Below are 19067 nucleotides of genomic sequence, written 5' to 3' on the forward strand. Positions count from 1 at the left end.
CTGTCTCAAAAAACCAAAATTAGGGCTGGAAAGATGGCTCAGTGGTTAAGAGCACTGACTGCTCTTCCAGAGGTCCTGAGTTCAAATCCCAGCAACCACATGGTGGCTCACAACCATCTGTAATGAGATCTGATGCCCTCTTCTGGTGTGTCTGAAGACAGTTACAGTGTACATACATATAAATAAATAAATCTTTAAAAATAAAAACAAACCAAAATTAAAGAAATGTTTCATGGCTTTATTTTCATTCTGCTTTTGAACTCCTTGCTTTTTCAACACGTTAAATACCGGATCAGCCTGCGTTTCTCACTCATTAGTGTATCTTGGACTTCCCTCTGGTTTGGAATGTGGTGTGTGTGTGTGTGTGTGTGTGTGTGTGTGTGTACACAAGCATTCAGCTCAAAACTTTAATGGCTCCTTGTTTAGTGACATAAATATCCTTTATTAATATATGTGCTGATTGACATTTAGGGCAATGACCTTGTTTTGCTATTACAGATGTTAAAATGGGCACACAGTACAATAGGAAACCAACTTTTGTATCCAAAATGCAAGTGCACCATTCCATAGTTTTTCATACAGTAAACCTCTGCTCAACTCCTTCAGCTTCCAGTATCTCTCAGCACAGACTCTATCTAGAAATGTGGAACACTTTGCAAATTTCAGTGTCATTCCTACATAGGACCCGTGCTAATCTCAGCATTCTGTCTTTAGCAGTCTGATGCCAGAAAATAATGGTAACACCCATGCTTTCTTTATTAGATAATAACCAGCCCCCACCCATTTTGGCAGTCCATTGATAAGCATATGAGATCTCTCCTGGTTGTAATTATCTTGGAAGAGTCTCAATTTGCTTTCATCTCTGGAACACTCATTCCTTATATTTCTGCATAATTTAACAAACACGTTTCAGCTAAGTTGTTTTTATTTGCCAGCGAACACACTGGCAGTGGTTTGCCATTCTGCAGGAAATGGCTTTGTCTCCGTTCATTCCTCCTGAGGTTTCCTTCACCTAAGCTGCTGGGCCTTGCTGCTCAGTGGGAAGAGCCTGGGGAAATAAAGGTGTGGATTGAGTCCTCAGTGACGCCACATCCTAGCGGTGTCTGGACTTTTGTGTGCCTCGATGCAGGCTGGATGGTAGGTGCTTAGGGTTCATGAGTAGCAAGCATGCTGGGTTTTACCCTGGTGCATGACTAAGCATTTGATGTTTACTCCAATGGCACGTGTGTTTTGTTTGCCTTGACAGGTGAAGGGTAAGCCTAAGCATTGGCTTGCTTTCAGCATTTCCTTAGGTTATGGAACATATATAAATACGATCCCAGAGGTCGGCCAGTAATTTTAGGTTTGAGCCGTATTTATTGCCCCCTTGGTTCTTGCTACGTCATTATCTACTGCGAAACTGGGTTCAAGCTGGGTATGGCATGGCTGCACGATTGTTATCCCAGCACTTGGGAAGTAAAGACAGGAGGATTATTTCCAGTTATTTCCAGTTATATAACCAGTTCAAGGCCAGCCTGAGGGGTATGGAGCCCTGTTCAAACCAACCAAGAAAACTCTCATGCTTTATATTTGTTTAATTTTAAAATTGGTTTTAATTGCCAGAGAGTGGTGGCACGCACCTTTAATCCCAGCTCAGAAGGCAGAGATAGCATCATGAGTTCGAGGCCATCCTGATCTACAGCGAGTATTCCAGGTCAGCCAGGGCTACATAGTGAAGCCTTTGTCTTGAAAAACCAAAAGAAAAAAACCCTTTTGTGTGTATATGTATGTATGTGTGCATGTGTGTGTGTACATGTATGTACATATGTATGTGTATGTGTGCACATGTATGTATATGCACATAAATTCAGATGCCTTTGAGGGACAAAAGATCTCTGTGGAGCTAGAATTATATGAGATTTTGAGTCGCTTGACATGGGTGCTGGCGACAGGATTTAGGTCCTCTGAAAAAGCAAAATGTGCAAACATTGAGTGTGTCTTTCTCTTCCCCTATTTGACCAATATCTTTATTCTGTTTGTTAATATGGGGCAGTTAGGGGAAGCGCCTGTGCACACAGCATATTATTGTATCCACATGAAGGTCAGAAGATGACTTGAGGGAGTGAGTTCTCTCCTACCATGTGAGTCCTGAGGATTAAACACAGGTCCTCAGGCTTGGCAGCAAACACTTTCACCCACTGAGCCACCTTGCTTGCCATATGTGTAAATTAAAGAGCACTAATATCCTGTACATATTAATTGATGACAGAAATTAATACAGAAATTAATTATTCCTTAAGCAGCGAGTTCCCCCAGATAATCACACAGAGACCTTTCACTATTTCAAGGCTTAGGCCTTAGCTTGGCAGACTCAACTAGCTAAGTTAACCCGACTACCGAGCCCCATCCAGCCACATGGTTAGCTATACCTTCCAGGCTCTCAGACACATCCGTCTCCTCCCATGTTTCCTGGCAAAAGGCCTTCCCTCTTCCTTCTTCCTGGAGTTCCTTTCTCCCTCCCAGGAAGTCCTGGTATCCATCCCAGCTAATAGATCATCAGATTTATTAAACTAATCAGAGAATGCCTTAGGTGAAGAGGTGAGGTACAACTTCAAGACAGCATATCCCACCATATTTGTACCCATTTTGTAAGCAGGCCCTTTATATTGGTTACTTTTCTGTTGCTGGGATAAAATCCCATGACCCACAATGACTTAGGGAAGAGAATTAGGGCCTACAGTTCCAGAGTAGGAGACAGTAAAGTCAGGGTAGGCATGACGGCAGGTTGCCAGGGCAGGGAGCTGAGAGATCACATCCTCAGCACCAGCACTTAATGAGAGAGAATGAATAGGGAGTAGGGAAACACTACTAGCTCTCAAAGACGGACTGAGTGGACATCTTCCAGCAAGGCTATACCTTCCCACAACCTCCCCAGACAGCACCACCCACTGGTCACCAAATGTCCCAATGCATGACCCCACAGTGGGCATTTCTCATTTAAACCAGCACAACCTTTGTCTCCAAAATTTGCTTTCAGTGTGTTGAGGAGCTGAAAATGTCTTCCCATGGACATTCTCGGTGTGTGAGGATTAGCTTCCTACACTAAGCCTTCAAATCCTAACTCAACCCACTGTTAACCTTTATTGGTCATGGTGCTGGGGGAGGAATGCTGGGCACTCTACCCAGGATTTGTATGGCCCAACAAAATAATGTTATGGTGTGGGAGGGTGGTCACCACAACATTAGGACATGTATTATAGAGTCCCAGCATTAGGAAGGTTGAGAACCACTGCACCACCTGATACTGAAGGAGTGTAAGCCTTGCCTTGGGGGGCCATCTTGAGACTCAGTGTGCTAAATTGTATATGCTGGGTCCAGGGAATGGCACTATTAGGCGGTATGGACCTGTTGGAATAGGGGTGGTCTTGTTGGAGTAGGTGTGTCACTGTGGGTGTGGGCTATAAGATCCTCATCCTAGCTGCCAGGAAGTCAGTCTTCCACTAGCAGCCTTCAGATGAAGATGTAGAACTCTCAGCTCCCCCTGTGCCATGCCTGCTTGGATGCTGCCATGCTCCCACCTTGATGACACTGGACTGAACCTCTGAACCTGTAAGCCAGCCCCAATTAAATGTTGCCCTTTGTAAGAGTTGCCTTGGTCATGGTGTCTGTTCACAGCAGTAAAACCCTAACTAAGATACTCAGTATCTCTCCTAGAACTCCTAAAACCTAATTACCTCCTAGGCTCTACTCCAAAGTTCAGTCTACTTTTAACATGGCTACACTGGGTACCAAGTTTCTAGAATGTGCTCAAGTCTTATCTGTACCATAGCAAGAATGGTGCAGAAGAGATCATGGTCCAGGAATCCAAAGATCTTACTGGGACCAAGTCAAGCTAGCGTCCACGTATACTTACCTGCTTTCTAATCACAAAACCATTCATTCTTATGCAGATGGTACTGTGATAGCTTTAGTTGTCAGCTTCTCACAACCTAGAGTCACCTTGGAAGAGAGTCTCAAAGAGAACACAAGCAATTGAGGTAATTGGGCATGCGTACATTTCTCTCTCTCCCTCCCCCGCCCCCTTCCCTCTCTCTCTCCCCCCCTCTCTCCATGCACAATACAGGGCTCACTATGTAGCCCAGAGTTCTACCTGCCTCTGCCTCCTGTGTGCTGGGATTAGCATGCCTAGCTCTTGCTCACAACTGGATGTGCTGTGACTCACTCTTTGAAGTTTCTGCCTTGACTTTCCCACAGTGGTGGACTGAGACCTAGCTTTAACTGAAATAAACCCTTTCTCCCCTAGGCTGCTTTTTGCCCGGGGTCTTTTATCATGGACAACAGAAATGAAACACAGACAGGCAGTGATAATTTTCTGTCTCAACTGTGATTCCCATCAGAGGGTCTGTCATTTTGGCCTTGCCTGGGGGTACACACCGAGAAGTTTGATCTCCTGTGTCTTTCTCAAAACACTACTTATCAAACCCAGAATTCTCAAGGGGAAAAGGAATTTGTCTCAGGAGAGTAACAGGCAAGTTCAAGGTGAGAAAAATGCATCTTGCATTTGTTTTATTGCAGCTACTGCTCCAGTTGTCTCAGGAAAAAATCATTCTTGCCGGGTGTGGTACTCAGAATCTTTCCCAGTTCAAGACCAGCCTGGTATACATGTCGAGACCATGTCGAAACAACAACAACAACAACAACAACAGCAACAACAAAAGTCAAATGTTTTCAAACAATGAAAGAGTGAGGAATTATGTAAAGAAAACAGGATTATTTCCCAAGTATCCTAGTCTATATTATATCATTTGGGTGAGCTGTCTAGAGAAAGATGAGTTGTGTGAACTGTGTGGTGAGGAAAACGAAAACTTTCCTAGTTTTTAAAGATAACTTTTATATCTGTGGGTTTTAAGCAATTTACTTTCTGTAATTCAGTATTTGTCTAGAAAGAGCAAAGGCTCCATGACTCCCGTCTACAGTATAACTATCTTCCGAAGGGGAGGTGTGTGTGTGTGTGTGTGTGTGTGTGTGTGTGTGTGTGTGTGTGTGTGTTGTTTTATTTCTCCAAATAAAACAGGGTTCCTGTGTATCTGGCTGTTCTGAAACCCAGACCAGGCTGGCCTTGAACTCATAGATATCTACCTACCTCTGCCTCCCAAGTGTTAGGATTAAAGGTGTAGACCACTACTGCCAGTCCTGGGAATATATTTTTTAAACATAGCAACACTTTTTAAAATCTCTGTATATGTGTGCTTGTGTGTTTGTAAGATATATGAGTCCCAGTGCCTACTGAAGCCAGAAGAGGGCATACGATGCCCTGGAGCTGGAGTTACAGGTGATTGTGAGTCTCAGAGGGTGAATGCTGAGGACCAAACTTGGGTCCCCTCTGGAAGAGCAGCAAATACTCTTAACTGATGAGCCATCTCTCCAGACTCTATATACTTCTTTTTTTTTTTTGGTTCTTTTTTTCGGAGCTGGGGATCGAACCCAGGGCCTTGCGCTTCCTAGGCAAGCTCTCTACTACTGAGCTAAATCCCCAACCCCTCTATATACTTCTTTAATGGTGCCTCCAGCCAGGCATAGTGTAGCAGGTCTGTAATCTGAGCACTCTGGCTTGTAGAGCAAAACCAAACAATGGCTGGCATGATGACTTAGTGGCTCCCAGTAGAAGGAGTGAACAGGTGAACAGACTCCTGAGGTTGACTTCCTGTGTCCCATTGCGTACCTCCACTTCCATTCTGTCTTTCCTGCTTTCTCTCTCTCTCTCTCTCTCTCTCTCTCTCTCTCTCTCTCTCACACACACACACACACACACACACACACACACGACTTAAAAAATTGACAAAACCACCAAATCAAATATTACTTTGGCCTCCTGTTCTGTGCAGTGCTGGTCCCCAACCTCCTAGATTTGTGTGGGTCTATTTTGTAACCTGTTGGCAATCCTTACCCCCCTCAACCCAGCCAGTAAGGCCCCTGCTTCTCCTCTTCTCGGTTACTCCCTATAGGCCCCTTCTGTAAACTTGTCACCTGCATTCTGTTTTGCCTGACCAAGAAAAGCTGTGAGTGATGTTAACAGAGAAGCCGAGAACAGTGTAGGATGATTTATAGAAGGAACCACTGTCAACATCTCTGAGAGCCAGTTGGTTGACATATAAAAAAAAGCCTTTTTTTCTCTCCCCCATGCCCAGTCTAGTAAACTTTGATTGTGCCTAAAGCTGCAAGACTGTGTACTGGCCACTTTTATTTTGATTTGCAGTGGCCTGGATTCATGTGTCGGTGGATCCAATTCCAATCCATCATTTTAATTTTGCTAATAACCATTGAAGTGTATTCACCAAGATGGCATCCTTCTGGTCCATTATCAGACCTAAATATATAATGACTTCGTTAAAGAATCTATGTGATGGTGTGTAGTACATTTCCTTCCTCTTTCCCCACAAAAGGAACCTTTTCTTGAAGTCCTTGGGAATGTTTTAACATGACTTTGTGGCCACCTGGTCACCTGTTCACTCTCTCCACAGCATTCTTTGCTGAGTGCCTTCTAACTTACCTAAGGGAAAGGTCTGGCCATGGGACTCCTACTTAGTAGACTTTGGAAGGAATAAAAGTCAGAGATGCTTAATCAGTTGAGAAGCGGTCTAGAATCCAGCATAGATGCTTTTAGAAATCCTTGCACGGCGCTTGGTGAATTAGCAATTTGCTGTTTTCTTTGTACTAGAACTGTTTCAGTGCATCAGATGATGCACTGGGCTCCTGGGAAAATCACTTTCTCCTAGACAGGCGAATGTTTTTGCATTATATGCTATCTGTAGAAAACAAGACAAGCAATTTCGCTTGTTATTTCCTTTTCAACAGAAACATGGCACACAGAAGAGAATTGAAGCGCAAAGCGGTGGCCAGTACATTCTGAGAGGGTAAAAAGGAAAACACAGCAATCCCCCTGTGAAGAAGTCCCCCTGTGAAGTGTCTCAAAGCCACTGAGTTTTCTTAGGGTGGGCAGGTGGCTTTTATTTTTCTTATATGTTCCCTGTATTGAGCTAATTTGGGAGCAAACTTCTGCTCCCCTTTCTGTATATTGCAACCATCCGCATGAAGAAGAACCTCCAAGAAATGGTGGTGCCTGCTGCCCTAGGCTGCTATGAACTACCGAGCAGCCTTTTGCAGAGTTGGGAAGACTTTAATAAGGGAGACTCCAGTGTGTTCCTCCCCGCCATCTCTGCCTTCTGTCCTAGATGTAAATGACGATCCTGCAAAGTTTGAACTCTGTTTTCTACATTCTCCGTCTCTCCATGGTGAAGTTTTTATCTTTTCAAAACTACAAACATTTTTAGTAGTTCTTTGAACATTCCATCTGTACATACAATGCTGTTTGATCATGTTCACATGGTGAAGTTATTGGTACATGTGTTAGGAATGCCTTACCTCTTCTAGACAGGATCTTATGTAATACCTCATCTGTTCTCAATCTGTGGGTCTCCACCCCTACGCGGAGCGTTAAATGGCCCTTGAACAGAAATGGCCTAAGACCATCGGAAATATCAGATATTTACATTGTGATTCATAATGGCAGGAAAATTATAGTTATGAAGTGGCAATGAAAGCAATGTTATGGTTAGGGGGTCGCCACCACATGAGGAACTGTATTAAAGGTCACAGCATTAGGAAGGTTCAGAACCACTGCAATAAATGATGGCCTTGAACACTCCTCTAAGTGCTGGATGACAAGTATGTAGTGCCATCCTTGATTTGGGGACATGCTTTTGATGAGAAACTACATTGACATTTAAAGTTTCATACTTTGGTTGGTCATGGTGGGGACACACCTGTTTTTATTTGTTTGGTTTGGTTTGGTTTTCAAGACAGCGTTTCTCTGTGTAGCCCTGGCTGTCCTGGAACTCACTCTGTAGATCAGCCTGGCCTTGAATTTATAGAGATTCCCCTCCCCCACATCTGCTCCCCCAGTGCTGGAATTAAAGGCAGGGGCCACCATTGACTGACTGGTGCCCAACTTTGATCCCAGCATTTGAGAGGCAGGTAGATCTTTGTGAGTTCAAAGCCAGCCTGGGTTACATAGTGAAACCTTGTCTAAAAAACTTTGTTTTTTTCAAACTCTAAAATTTAAACTTCGGGGTTGGGGATTTAGCTCACTGGTAGAGCACTTGCCTAGCAAGTGCAAGGCCCTGGGTTCGGTCCCCAGCTCAAAAAAAAAAAAATTTAAACTTCACCATGGATGCCACTGGCTTTGGGTGTATGTGGGGTCTTTTTTGTATTTTTTTTCTACTTAAAACTTTATGTCAACCTATGACTATAGGTTTTCCGTGGCACATGGTGAATTTCAAAACAAGTTTTTTTTTTTTTTTGTTTGTTTGTTTTGTTTTTTTGTTTTCTTTTTTCCGGGGCTGGGGACCGAACCCAGGACCTTTCGCTTCCTAGGTAAGCGCTCTACCACTAAGCCAAATCCCCAACCCCAAAACAAGTTTTATAATCAAATTTACTAGGCAGCAGCATAATGTAATTATTTTACTATGAAGTGACAGATTCCTTTGAGAAAAGCCACCAGTGCAATACTTGGATATGATGTGCACATAGCAGTTAAGTGAGAATTTAGGTCTTTACTCTGACATCTTCTCCAGATAAATCCTGTTAACTCCTGGGTACAGGGCTCAGAAGAAACCTGGAATTCATGCTACCAGAATTGTGTGAAATGTCTCTGCATCCTAATTTGTGTCTTGGGACTATTTGATGCTTACAGCTTGCTTATTTTGTGTGTGTTTTCGGGGTGAGCACACATGCCACAGCATACATTGTTGAAATCAGAGGGCAACTTCTGGGCATTGGTTTTCTCCTCCCACATTGTTGGTCTTGGCAACCGAACTTAAGTTATCAGGCTTGGTGTCAGCTAAACGGCCTTGCCACCCGATTTCATATAATTGGTAGATTATAATTATATATATAATTTGTATATACCCATACTAGCCACAAATTCACCATATGGTTTGTTTGCTTTGATCTCAACAATCCACCTGCCTCGCTGTCCTGGGTGCTAGGATTGTAGGTACATATCCCTGTATTAGCTCAAGGCCACCATTTTCATTTTTCTGTCCTTTAGAGTAATACTTTGCTGCCATTTTGTTTAGGATGGCCTTGATTTGTCCTGGATAGCTTGTATGTATGTTCAGCAACTCTGAACTCACCCGTGGCACTCGCAGTAGAGGCCATGATAATAGTTCACAAAGCTCAAGCCATGTCTTACTTCCTATTCTGATGCTGTGAAGAGACACCATGGCCGTGGCCACTTACAATAGAAGGCATTTAATTGGGGGATTGATTATGGTTTCAGAGGGTGACCCCATGACCAGCATAATAGGGCAGCAGCCAGGCAGGCATGTTACTAGAGCAGTGTCTGAGAGCTTGCATGCTAATAACCCACAGACAGCAGGGGGTGGGGGGAGAGAGAGAAAGAGAGAGAGAGAGAGAGAGAGAGAGAGAGAGAGAGAGAGAGCGAGCTGGTGTAAGCTTTTGAAACCTTGAAGTCCAACCCCAGTAACCCACCTCCTCCAGAAGACCACACTCCCTAATCCTTCCTAAACAGTTCGACCAGCCAAGAACCAGACATTTAAATATATCAGCCTATGGAGGCCATTCTTATTCAAACCACCCCAAGATCTGTAGAATGTGCTCTCTGATTGGATGAAACCCCAGAATTCAAAGTCCAATCCAAGGGGTTTCAGGGATATGGGACTCCTGGCTGGGCTCTCCTCTCTCTGGTCACCTCTGCTCCTTGTGGAGTGTTGGCATAACTTTGAAGTCTGTGAGAGTAAACAAAGAGACTGAATTTTCCCTGATCTTCACACAAGAATAAGAATCTTAAACCTTTGGACTGTTTAGTCTCCCCCACCCAACGCAGACACCTGCTTCAGCCTCAGTGCACTCAAATATCAAGCTTCAAGCAAGTCAGAACATATCCAGAGATTAGGAGTTAGGTCCCTGATAGGCAGTAAGACGGGGCAGCAAATAGTCTTTGAGCTTCTTCCTCACCCTCCTCATGGGAGACAAATGCCTGGTAGCTCTTTTCTCCCTCCTGTAGGCAGTGGTCCTACCTGAAGAGTTCAACACTGGGTTAGGATATATTTACACCAAAGTTGTATGCCCATCACTGGGGCAGGGACCAAGGATTACAACTCATCTTTGCAGGTCTTGTGTAGTGTCTGATAGGATAAATGTGGAAGGGGTGCCTTTGGTGGGCCCCATGCCAAGATGTACCTCATGCAATTACACCATGCAACAGATCTGGTACAAGAGGCTTATTGTCAGGGAAGAGGGAAGGGGGAATGGGGACCCAAGGGAGTAAAAGGCCATCGCATGAAGGGGAGACAGAGGCAGGCAGACAGAGAATGGGAGAGAGAGACAGACAGACAGGTGAAGGCAAAGAGATAGGGCACAGGAGAAGCCTGGGATTTATATCCTCCGCACACCCCTAGCCCCCTTGGAAGTGCAGATGATGATGTCAGTTGCTGCTAGGTCCCTGAGAGCAGGCCTTGTAGGATCGCCTGTATCCTAACCATGTCCACGCAGAGGAAGATGCTAGAAGCATCAGAATGTGATTTTAGAATCACATCCCTTTTTATGGCTGTGTTCCCTGGGCGTCTGTGTAACTCTGACTGAGGTTGTGGGTTTTCCAGTCATTACAAGGGAGCTGCTGTAAGGACTGTCTTCTCAGCAGGTTGCTGTTGCTGGTAGATAATAGTTTTTATGTCCCTGGTCTCAAGCAGAGATCTTATGAATTCCCTTTGCCTGAAGTCAGTATGGTTGATCTCCTACCTAACCAGATTTAGAACTCTGTGTTTTCTTTTACATACTTTCCCAGAGAACCCAGAAGTTTTAATATTTTTAAAAACACTTCTATCATTTAAAGTGTGTGTGTGTGTGTGTGTGTGTGTGTGTGTGTGTGTGTGTGTGTGTGTGTGTTGGGGATACTTGACTGAACCATGTGGTAACACATATTTGAGTGTGTCTATGGTCTCTTAGTTATGGATGGTGTCACTCACAAGCTGTGACTCACAGGGGGTTCTTTGGACAAATATCTCAGAAAATGCTACAGTGATTTTTTTCTCTACAGAGGCTCAGAATGCACATTAAGGGCCCTTTTAAATTTAAGTAAACAAGCTCAATTCTTTGAAAGCTCGGTTCTCAAGCTGAGTGGAGCACGGGTGCCTCTGCGCCTGCTGTGCTGATGTGTTTAGATCGGGTTTGGAAAAGGGCTGGTTTTTAAGAGGTCTAATTTGTAGATGACACTCCTAAATAAAGGAGTTCTCCGTGGGGTCTGCTTTCATAAGCAATATTATGTTAATTAGTTTCTAAGACATTCAACAGTTGGAATATTTGAATGTTTGGCTGAAGAGAAAGTGAACTGTGCTTGCTAGGAGCAGACCGGTGTTTCAGCGACTGCCTTGCAGCGACTGCCTTGCGACACTCATTCCCATAATAAAGACAAAGCCAAGGTCTTCCTCCTGAAATTATGTGAGAGATTTTCATGAATTTTACTGAAAATTACAAGAAAAAGAAGATCGAGCATCCAGAAGAGTTGGCAAAGATGGTGGCTGTGTCAAGTGGCAGATAGCATCCCTGATCCTTCCTCAGATAACAAACATGACACAGTGGAGAGGTATCTCTCTACTACGAAAATCAGAATTTTCGCTTTTTAGATTTATTTGTATTTTACAGTCTTTCGCATCTTTTTTTTTTACTATTTATTTATTTATTTACTGCATTTAAAGATTTGTTTGGGGGGGGAAAAAGATTTGTTTGTTTGTTTGTTTTTGTGTGTGTGTGTGTGTGTGGTGGTGTGTCTACACAGACTGGCGTTCAAAGTGGTTGTGATTTACCCAACTAGGGGCTGGGACTAGACCAGTCCTGAAAAAGCACAGGCAGTCTTAACTGCTGAGCCATCTCTGTAGCTCCCTGAAAATCAGATGAAATTTACATCCGCCCAATCTGTTTTTCCTATGCCAATCAAGTGTTCAACCGGCTAAGGGTGATTTGCATATGCTTGTACTCTGGTGGTCGCTTGGGTGATGACACGGACAGCACCACCGGTTCTAAGTGAGATCCTAGGAGGGGAGGCTCTGAAATAGGAGGTGTGCCCGGGGTGAGGACAGTGGAGCCCGGATGTTTGTGTTGCTGTACACACAAGGATGGGGCTGTAAGTATCCTACCTTCTGAATTCTTCAAATTAAAGTCAGTTAGTAAGAAGGCTTTCTGTTGCTTCCGGTTTTGTCCACTGTAAGGGAGGGGAAGAAAACAACCTGGCTATATATAGAAAATTGGAAGAGTCTGTACCCCCTTGAGTGAGTGTGTGTGCTTGTGTGTGGGGGAAGATGGGGGTGTCTCCATGCTCAGGAACGACTGTTTTATCTCAGTGACCTGAGATAAGGACTTCCCAGATAGATCTCTCTGGAGGTCACTAGATTCTCCTGCTGGATTCTTCTCAGCGTCATGTGGTTGGAGACAGCTTTTGGCTCAGCAGCCCCATCATCCCCTGAAACCAACAAGCCGTCCACTTATTATTGTCTTTGAAAGATTTTGCCAGTTAGGAGCGCCTTCTCTTTCTGATTGCCTGAAGGTTAGTTTTTCTTTAAATTCAAGGAAGAGAAATAGATGTCTCCTAAAATTGCACCATAACCAAGGGCTCGACCATTTCATTATATTTTAATTTTTTTTTTTGTATTTTAAATTTTATTCTTGGCTCGCTTAGTGTCAAATGCCATTGCCTGTTGGGCCACACCAACAGTGTGTGTGTGCATGTGTGTGCGTGTGTGTGCATGTGCCATTGTTCATTGAGCCACATCATTGTGTGTGCATTTGCCTGTACATGCTCTTTTGCTTTGTTTGAGGCACGGTCTCTCTCTGTCTTTCTCTCTCTGTCTCCTTGACATGGAGCTCGGCAGTCAGGTAAGGTTGGCTGCAGAAATCCACCTGCTCTTGCCCCCCCAACACCACCAACTCAGCTATCAGCTATCTCCTTAGTTGTTCTTCTGCTCTCTCTCTCTCTCTCTCTCTCTCTCTCTCTCTCTCTCTCTCTCTCTCTCTCTCTCTCTCTCTCTCCTGTTATATCTGTCTTCAGACACACCAGAAGAGGGCATCAGCTCCCATTTCAGATGGTTGTGAGCCACCACGTGGTTGCTGGGAATTGAACTCAGGACCTCTGGAAGAGCAGTCAGTGCTCTTAACCACTGAGCTGAGCCATCCTTCCAGCCCCTCTTCTGCTTAAAATAGAAAAAATTGAAAATTTATTAATTGTATTGAAGGTGTGTGCACGCGTGCGTGCGTGTGTGTGTGTTTAATATTTGTGTTTGTGTGTGTGTGTATGTATGTGTGTGTGTTTAATATTTGTGTGTGTGTGTGCCCCACACATGTATGAAGCCCATAGCAGCCAGAAGTCAGGTCCCCTAGAACTGGAGATATAGGGGGTGCCTGAAGTAGGTGGTGAGAACTGAATTTGGGTCTTCGGGAAGAATTCCTAACCTGATTCTTTCCAGTCCCCTATATCGGCACTTTAGATTTATTTCATTTATTTGAATGTTTTGCTTGTGTGTATGTATGTATAAGTCATGTGCATGCCTGGTGACTGCAGGAGATGAAGGGAACGTCGAATCTTCTGGGCCTGGAGTTGTGGATGGTTGTGATGTGAGCTGCCATGTGGGTGCTGGGAATCAAACTCAGTCCTCTGTCCTCTGCAAAAGCAACTTAACCACTAACCTGTCTTTTCAGCCCCCAAGTTATTATCATTTTTTAAAGAAATTCTTGCTATCCTAGCTTAGATGGGCCTCAAACTTTAATCCTCCTGCCTCTGTCTCCCTGGTGCATCAGGCTTTATTTTGCTGATACTATTTTGTCAATACAAAAGGACAATTCAGAGAGGATGGCCTCGGTGTGCTATAAGCCAGAAAAGACTGACCTGGAACATATGTCTTCATTTGAACAAATGGACCAGGACATAAAGGGTCTCCAGTGTGTGCTTTTATGACTTAGAGAATGTCCCAGATACTATTCGTTAGAATTCCAGACAGTCTAAAAACAGAAAAGTGTATTAGGTCTTGATTTATAATTGGGAAAATGAGCTGAGGTGAGGTTTCACAGTCTAGGGGAATGGGAACTTGACCTCAGAACTTACTTGGAGCTGCTATGCCCCATACTGTCTGATTGAAAACCCCCTGTGGTGGTTTGAATGGGAAATGTCCCCCATTGGTTCAGGCATCTGAATGCTTGGTCTCCAGTTGTTAGCAGTTTGGGTAGGTTTAGGAGCTGTGGCCTTGCAGGAAGAAGTGCATCACTAGAAGGAGGCTCTAGAGTAGACAGCCTTCCCCTATTTCCAGTGATCTTTCTCTTAATGCTTGAGGTAAAATGTGGGAACCCTTAGCTTCTTGCCAGTTGCTTGAAACCATGTGGAACCATATGGCAATATAAACTCTCTCATCTTCAAGTTGTCTTGGTTATGATATTTTATTAGAGCAACAGACAAGTCATATGTCCCCCTCCCAAAACAACAAAACAAAACAATGGAAACAAAACTTCAGGCCATTTTCCTCCTTAACATCACCCTCTGTAGCTCTCCCTTGCTTCTTTCTTTCCCAGATAAGCAAGAGCTTAGAAAGAGAGAGACTGGTTCCTCCTCATTTGCCAGATTACTCCTTGGGTCCAGAGCATGAACAAGTTCCTAGAGTGTTCACTTCACAGAACACACACTGGACAAGTAATTGTCAGGAGACCCCAGTTGTTGGCAACATATGACATGAGGACGTTTTTACAGTTTTCTTATTAGGATCTTAACATGTGTCAGTTGGCGATCTAGGGGTGCGTGTGCTGCTGGTGATCAAACATGGCACTGTCCTATTGGTAAGTGGAGCTGTAACCCAGCCTTGGCTGGTATTTTGAATGAGGGCATTATTATGCAAAAGATGCTGACAGACTATCAGGATAGAGGCACTTCAGACTCAACTATAATGGTTGGGATAATTTTTTTTCTGAGTCAAAGTTTCTCTTATATAGCTGATCTGGAATTAACTCACTTTCTGTAGAGCGGGCTGGGTTCCAAATCAGAGATCCACCTGCCTCTGCCTTCCGAACACTGGGATTAAAGGTGCCACCAAGTCCATCTGGTCGTATCTCTCCTCCCGCCCCCTCCCTCTGCCTCTGTCCTCCCCTCCCCCCCTATTCTGATTACACATGATTTCTGGTATAATTAGGGCTCGCTGCAGGAGCTGGAGTTGCCTCTTCTACATGTGACAGATGATGCTGGGTCATCCCCAGCTCTCTGGGCCGTTCAGGAAGAATGTAAGCTAGGAAGATGGCTCCTGCAGAGGAGCCTCTCCTCTGCCCTCAGCACCCTGAGAGCTGTCAGGACCTCATGGATTTTGTTCATTGAAGAAATCCATTAAAGAGCTTGCTACTCCGCACAGACAACTCAGGGCAAGCTCTAGCCGGTTTTGTAAGGAAGGAAGAGAAAAATGCCTGGTCCTTACCTTCGGACATCTTACAACTGTCTTGAATATCCCCGGATGTTCCTAGAGGTAGGCGAGGCTGGTGCTGGAAACATTTGAGAGGTTTGATTATTTTAGTGTTGCTCTGCTGTAATATGGTAATACTTTACTGGGATAAACTCTGGCTGACCCGCCCTGAGGATATGAGCTCGAAAACACTTAGGGTTTTGATTTGGTCAGAGGAGGCGTCGTCGCTTTTTGAATCACGAATCCATTGGGAAGATTGGGTTTCTGGTACTCATTGTGCTTGTGGGGTGAGGGTTGTGTCTTTCTATTCCAATTTTTGTCTCAAAAGAAATAAGCGTATTCCTAATACTTAGGTCCAAGATGTGTGGATAAATCTGAGTGAGAAAGCTCCAGAGAGAAAAATAGCTGGATTGTCTGACTTCTTTCTCGATGGAAAAACCTTGAATTTCAAAATTACCCTTCTTCCTGAACCGGACCCCACCGAACCTCATCTGGGTCCATTCATCCCTTCTCATCCTGCCCTGAGCTGAGTATAAATCCTGTCTTCAGTGGTCCTGGGAGTCTCAGGGAAAGGAGATACTGACTAAAGATGATTGATAGAAAGAATTAGCAAGAAACTCTTCTCCCATATTCCAAAACGGTGCATATGCTCCAGTTTTGTGGTTGGAAAAATAAAAAGCAGTGCTGGTTCTGGAGCGGTGATTTAGTGGCTAAGAGAATGCACTGCTTTTGCAAAGGAGACAAGTTTGGTTCCAAGTGGCCATGCAGGGGGCTGCTCACAACCACCTGTAGCTCCAGCTTCAGGGGATCGGAAGGAACCCTGCACTCATACCCAGACATGCATACACATGATTTTGAGAAAAGGTTAAGGCACATGCTAATAAATAAATGTATGAGCTAGACATGGCGGTCTATGCCTTTAATCCTAGTACTTGAGCAGGTAGATGGACCTCTTGAGTTTGAGGCCAGCCTGGTCTACATAGAGGGTTTCAGGCCAGCCAGGGCTACATAATAAGACCTTTTTCAAAAACAAACCAACAAATTAAAGGAGGAGGCAGAAGAGTTGTTTGTTTACAGTTTACAATTATCCTACTGTTTACAGCATTAAAACTGGGTTTATTAAGCATGTGTGGGCAGCAGAGCGGGTGATTTCCTCCTCCAGAGACAACTGGCTAGCTGAATAAGCTAAATGGGTCATCTCTGGGTTTCCTGCAAGGCCTTACCTCAGAGTATTTGGGGAATATATGCCTAGCAACTCCAGCCTCAGTGCACTGGTACATATGCATACACACACACACACACACACACACACAGAGAGAGAGAGAGAGAGAGAGAGAGAGAGAGAGAGAGAGAGAGAGAGAGAGAGAGAGTTGTATCAGTGCATCCTCTCTGAGATCTCTGGGTTTTTTTTAAAGGTTTATTTATTTTATGTATATGAGTACACCATCACTATCATCGGACACAGCAGAAGAGGGCATCAGATCCCATTACAGATGGTTGTGAGCCACCATATGGTTGCTGAGAATTGAACTCAGGACCTCTGGAAGAGCAGTCAGTGCTCTTAACCTCTGAGCTATCCCTCCAGCCCCTCTGTTTAATTTCTTTTGGTGCTTGCAGGGTCTCAGGGAGCCCAGGCTGGTTTTGAACCCCTAATTTTCCTGCTTAATCTCCCACTCCCAGGCACCCTAGTTTGCAGGTTTGTACCACCATCCATAACACATCAAGACAGAACCTAACATTCTTTCAGTTGTCATACACTCACCACAACGTGTGATTCCCCGTTCCCCTACCTGTTCCCATACCGCTAATTTAATCCTTTCCAACCTGTGCTCAGTGCCTGTGCTGTCCAGTTTAAATGTGCTGGCATTTTTGCTGATGAGCCCTGTGGAGACGCCACCTCTCCCTTAACTCTATCTTTCATTTAAAATTCCCATCTTTCATATTTTGGTAAGTGAGCCCCTGAAGCGGAACTGTAATCTGATCATCTTGTCTAATAACTTGCCTCAGCATGGGCATTTTGAAGCTGACTTCCATCTGCAGTGTCAGTGTGTGGTGTGACTTCCGAGGAAATGCAAGGGGAGAAGGGCGTTGCTAGGAGTAGAGACTAGCACAGTGGAATCAGTGCGGTGCGCCTGAAGACTTCTGGATCTGGAGGCCACAGAACTTTCCAGAATGAGCAGTACCTCTTTGTCCCATGAGCAGGAACAGCATGGGGCTAGCTGGGTTTTGTGACTGGTCCTTCCTTCCCTCTTTTTTTTTTTTTTTAGTGTGTGTGCATGTGCACATGTGCACAGCAGATATGTGGAGGTCAGGGGACAGCCCCTTGTTCCAGTTCTTAGTCACCCTTCTTCACCTTCTGTCTGAGACCAAGGTCTCTCGTTGTCCTTGGAATGTCACCAAGTGGCCTAGGTTAGCTGGCTCATGAGCTCCAAGGATCTCTATGTCTCCATTCCCCATCTTGCCATCTCTGGGATTACAGACACATGTCATCCCACCTGACTTTTCACATAGGGTTTGGGGATCCAAACAAATTTTGCTCTTTGATTAGAAGACAAGTTCTTTACAGACAGGCCACCTCCTTCCCTGTGTTCTCTGTTGCCACAAAGCCCTTTCCAGAAGAACTAGCCTTCAGCCTTACCTCCTCGCTAAAACCCTGGACACCCAGAGCACAGCCTGGGACCATCTATTGTTCCCACTTGGTTCTGCACAGTTGCTCCATGGCACTTTCTATAGCTTCCACTTGGTAATTATGTGTTTGATCATCAGTTTCAAAGGATGGAGAGATGTTAAGAGCACTCACTGGCTGTTCTAGCAGAGGACCCAGGTTTGATTCCCAGCACCTGTCTCCAGTTCCAGGGGATCTGATATCCTTTGCTGTTCCTTTTGGGCACTGCATGTGTGTGGTGCACAGACAACATATGCATATACATATACATAGCTTCAGGCAAAATACTCATATGCATACAAATTTGAACATCTGCTTTAACTTGAGGACACCTTACTATTTATAAAGCTCAGTTATTTTTCCTCACCTGTATCTCATCACAAAGAAACATGGTTTTATTTATCTGTTTAGATTTAAATGTTTTTAAAAAGCTGAGTTGGCTCTTACAATTTTTAAAATGAATGTACTTATTTTAGTGTGTGAGTGCCTTGCCTGCGTGTATTTATGTGTACCATGTGTGCCTTGTACCTTCCTAGATGAAGAAAGGCATCAGACCCCTGGAACTAGAGTTTTGGATCACTATGAGTCCCCTGTGGCTGCTGGGAAGCAGACACGGGTCCTCTGTAAGAGCAGCCAGTGTTCTTAGCTCTAAGCCATGTCTTCAGCTCCATCACTCCTTCCTTTTAAATTTTAACATTCATTTGCGTGTGCTGGTACACATACATACATTTGCATGAGTGCTGTGGTGCACATGTGGAGGTCAACCGACAATTCGTGGGGATTGATTTTCCCTCTACCAGAGGTCAAACTCAGGCCATCGGACTTGGCAGCATGTGCTATGTGTTCCACAAAGCCAACTTTCCAGCCCAAGAGGTGGGCCTTACTAAAAGGCATTTTTAACAGACTTAGGAATCGCT

General features: G+C 44.4%; 1 protein-coding gene across 1 annotated transcript in view; it reads left to right on the forward strand.

Annotated features, from left to right (window-relative positions):
- Akap12 (A-kinase anchoring protein 12) overlaps positions 1 to 19067 on the forward strand; it is an 89731-nt gene that overhangs the window by 25358 nt on the left and 45306 nt on the right. The gene's annotated exons all lie outside the window — the stretch shown is intronic.

Source organism: Rattus norvegicus, chromosome 1 (genome assembly GCF_036323735.1).
Source record: "Rattus norvegicus strain BN/NHsdMcwi chromosome 1, GRCr8, whole genome shotgun sequence".
NCBI lineage: Eukaryota > Metazoa > Chordata > Mammalia > Rodentia > Muridae > Rattus > Rattus norvegicus.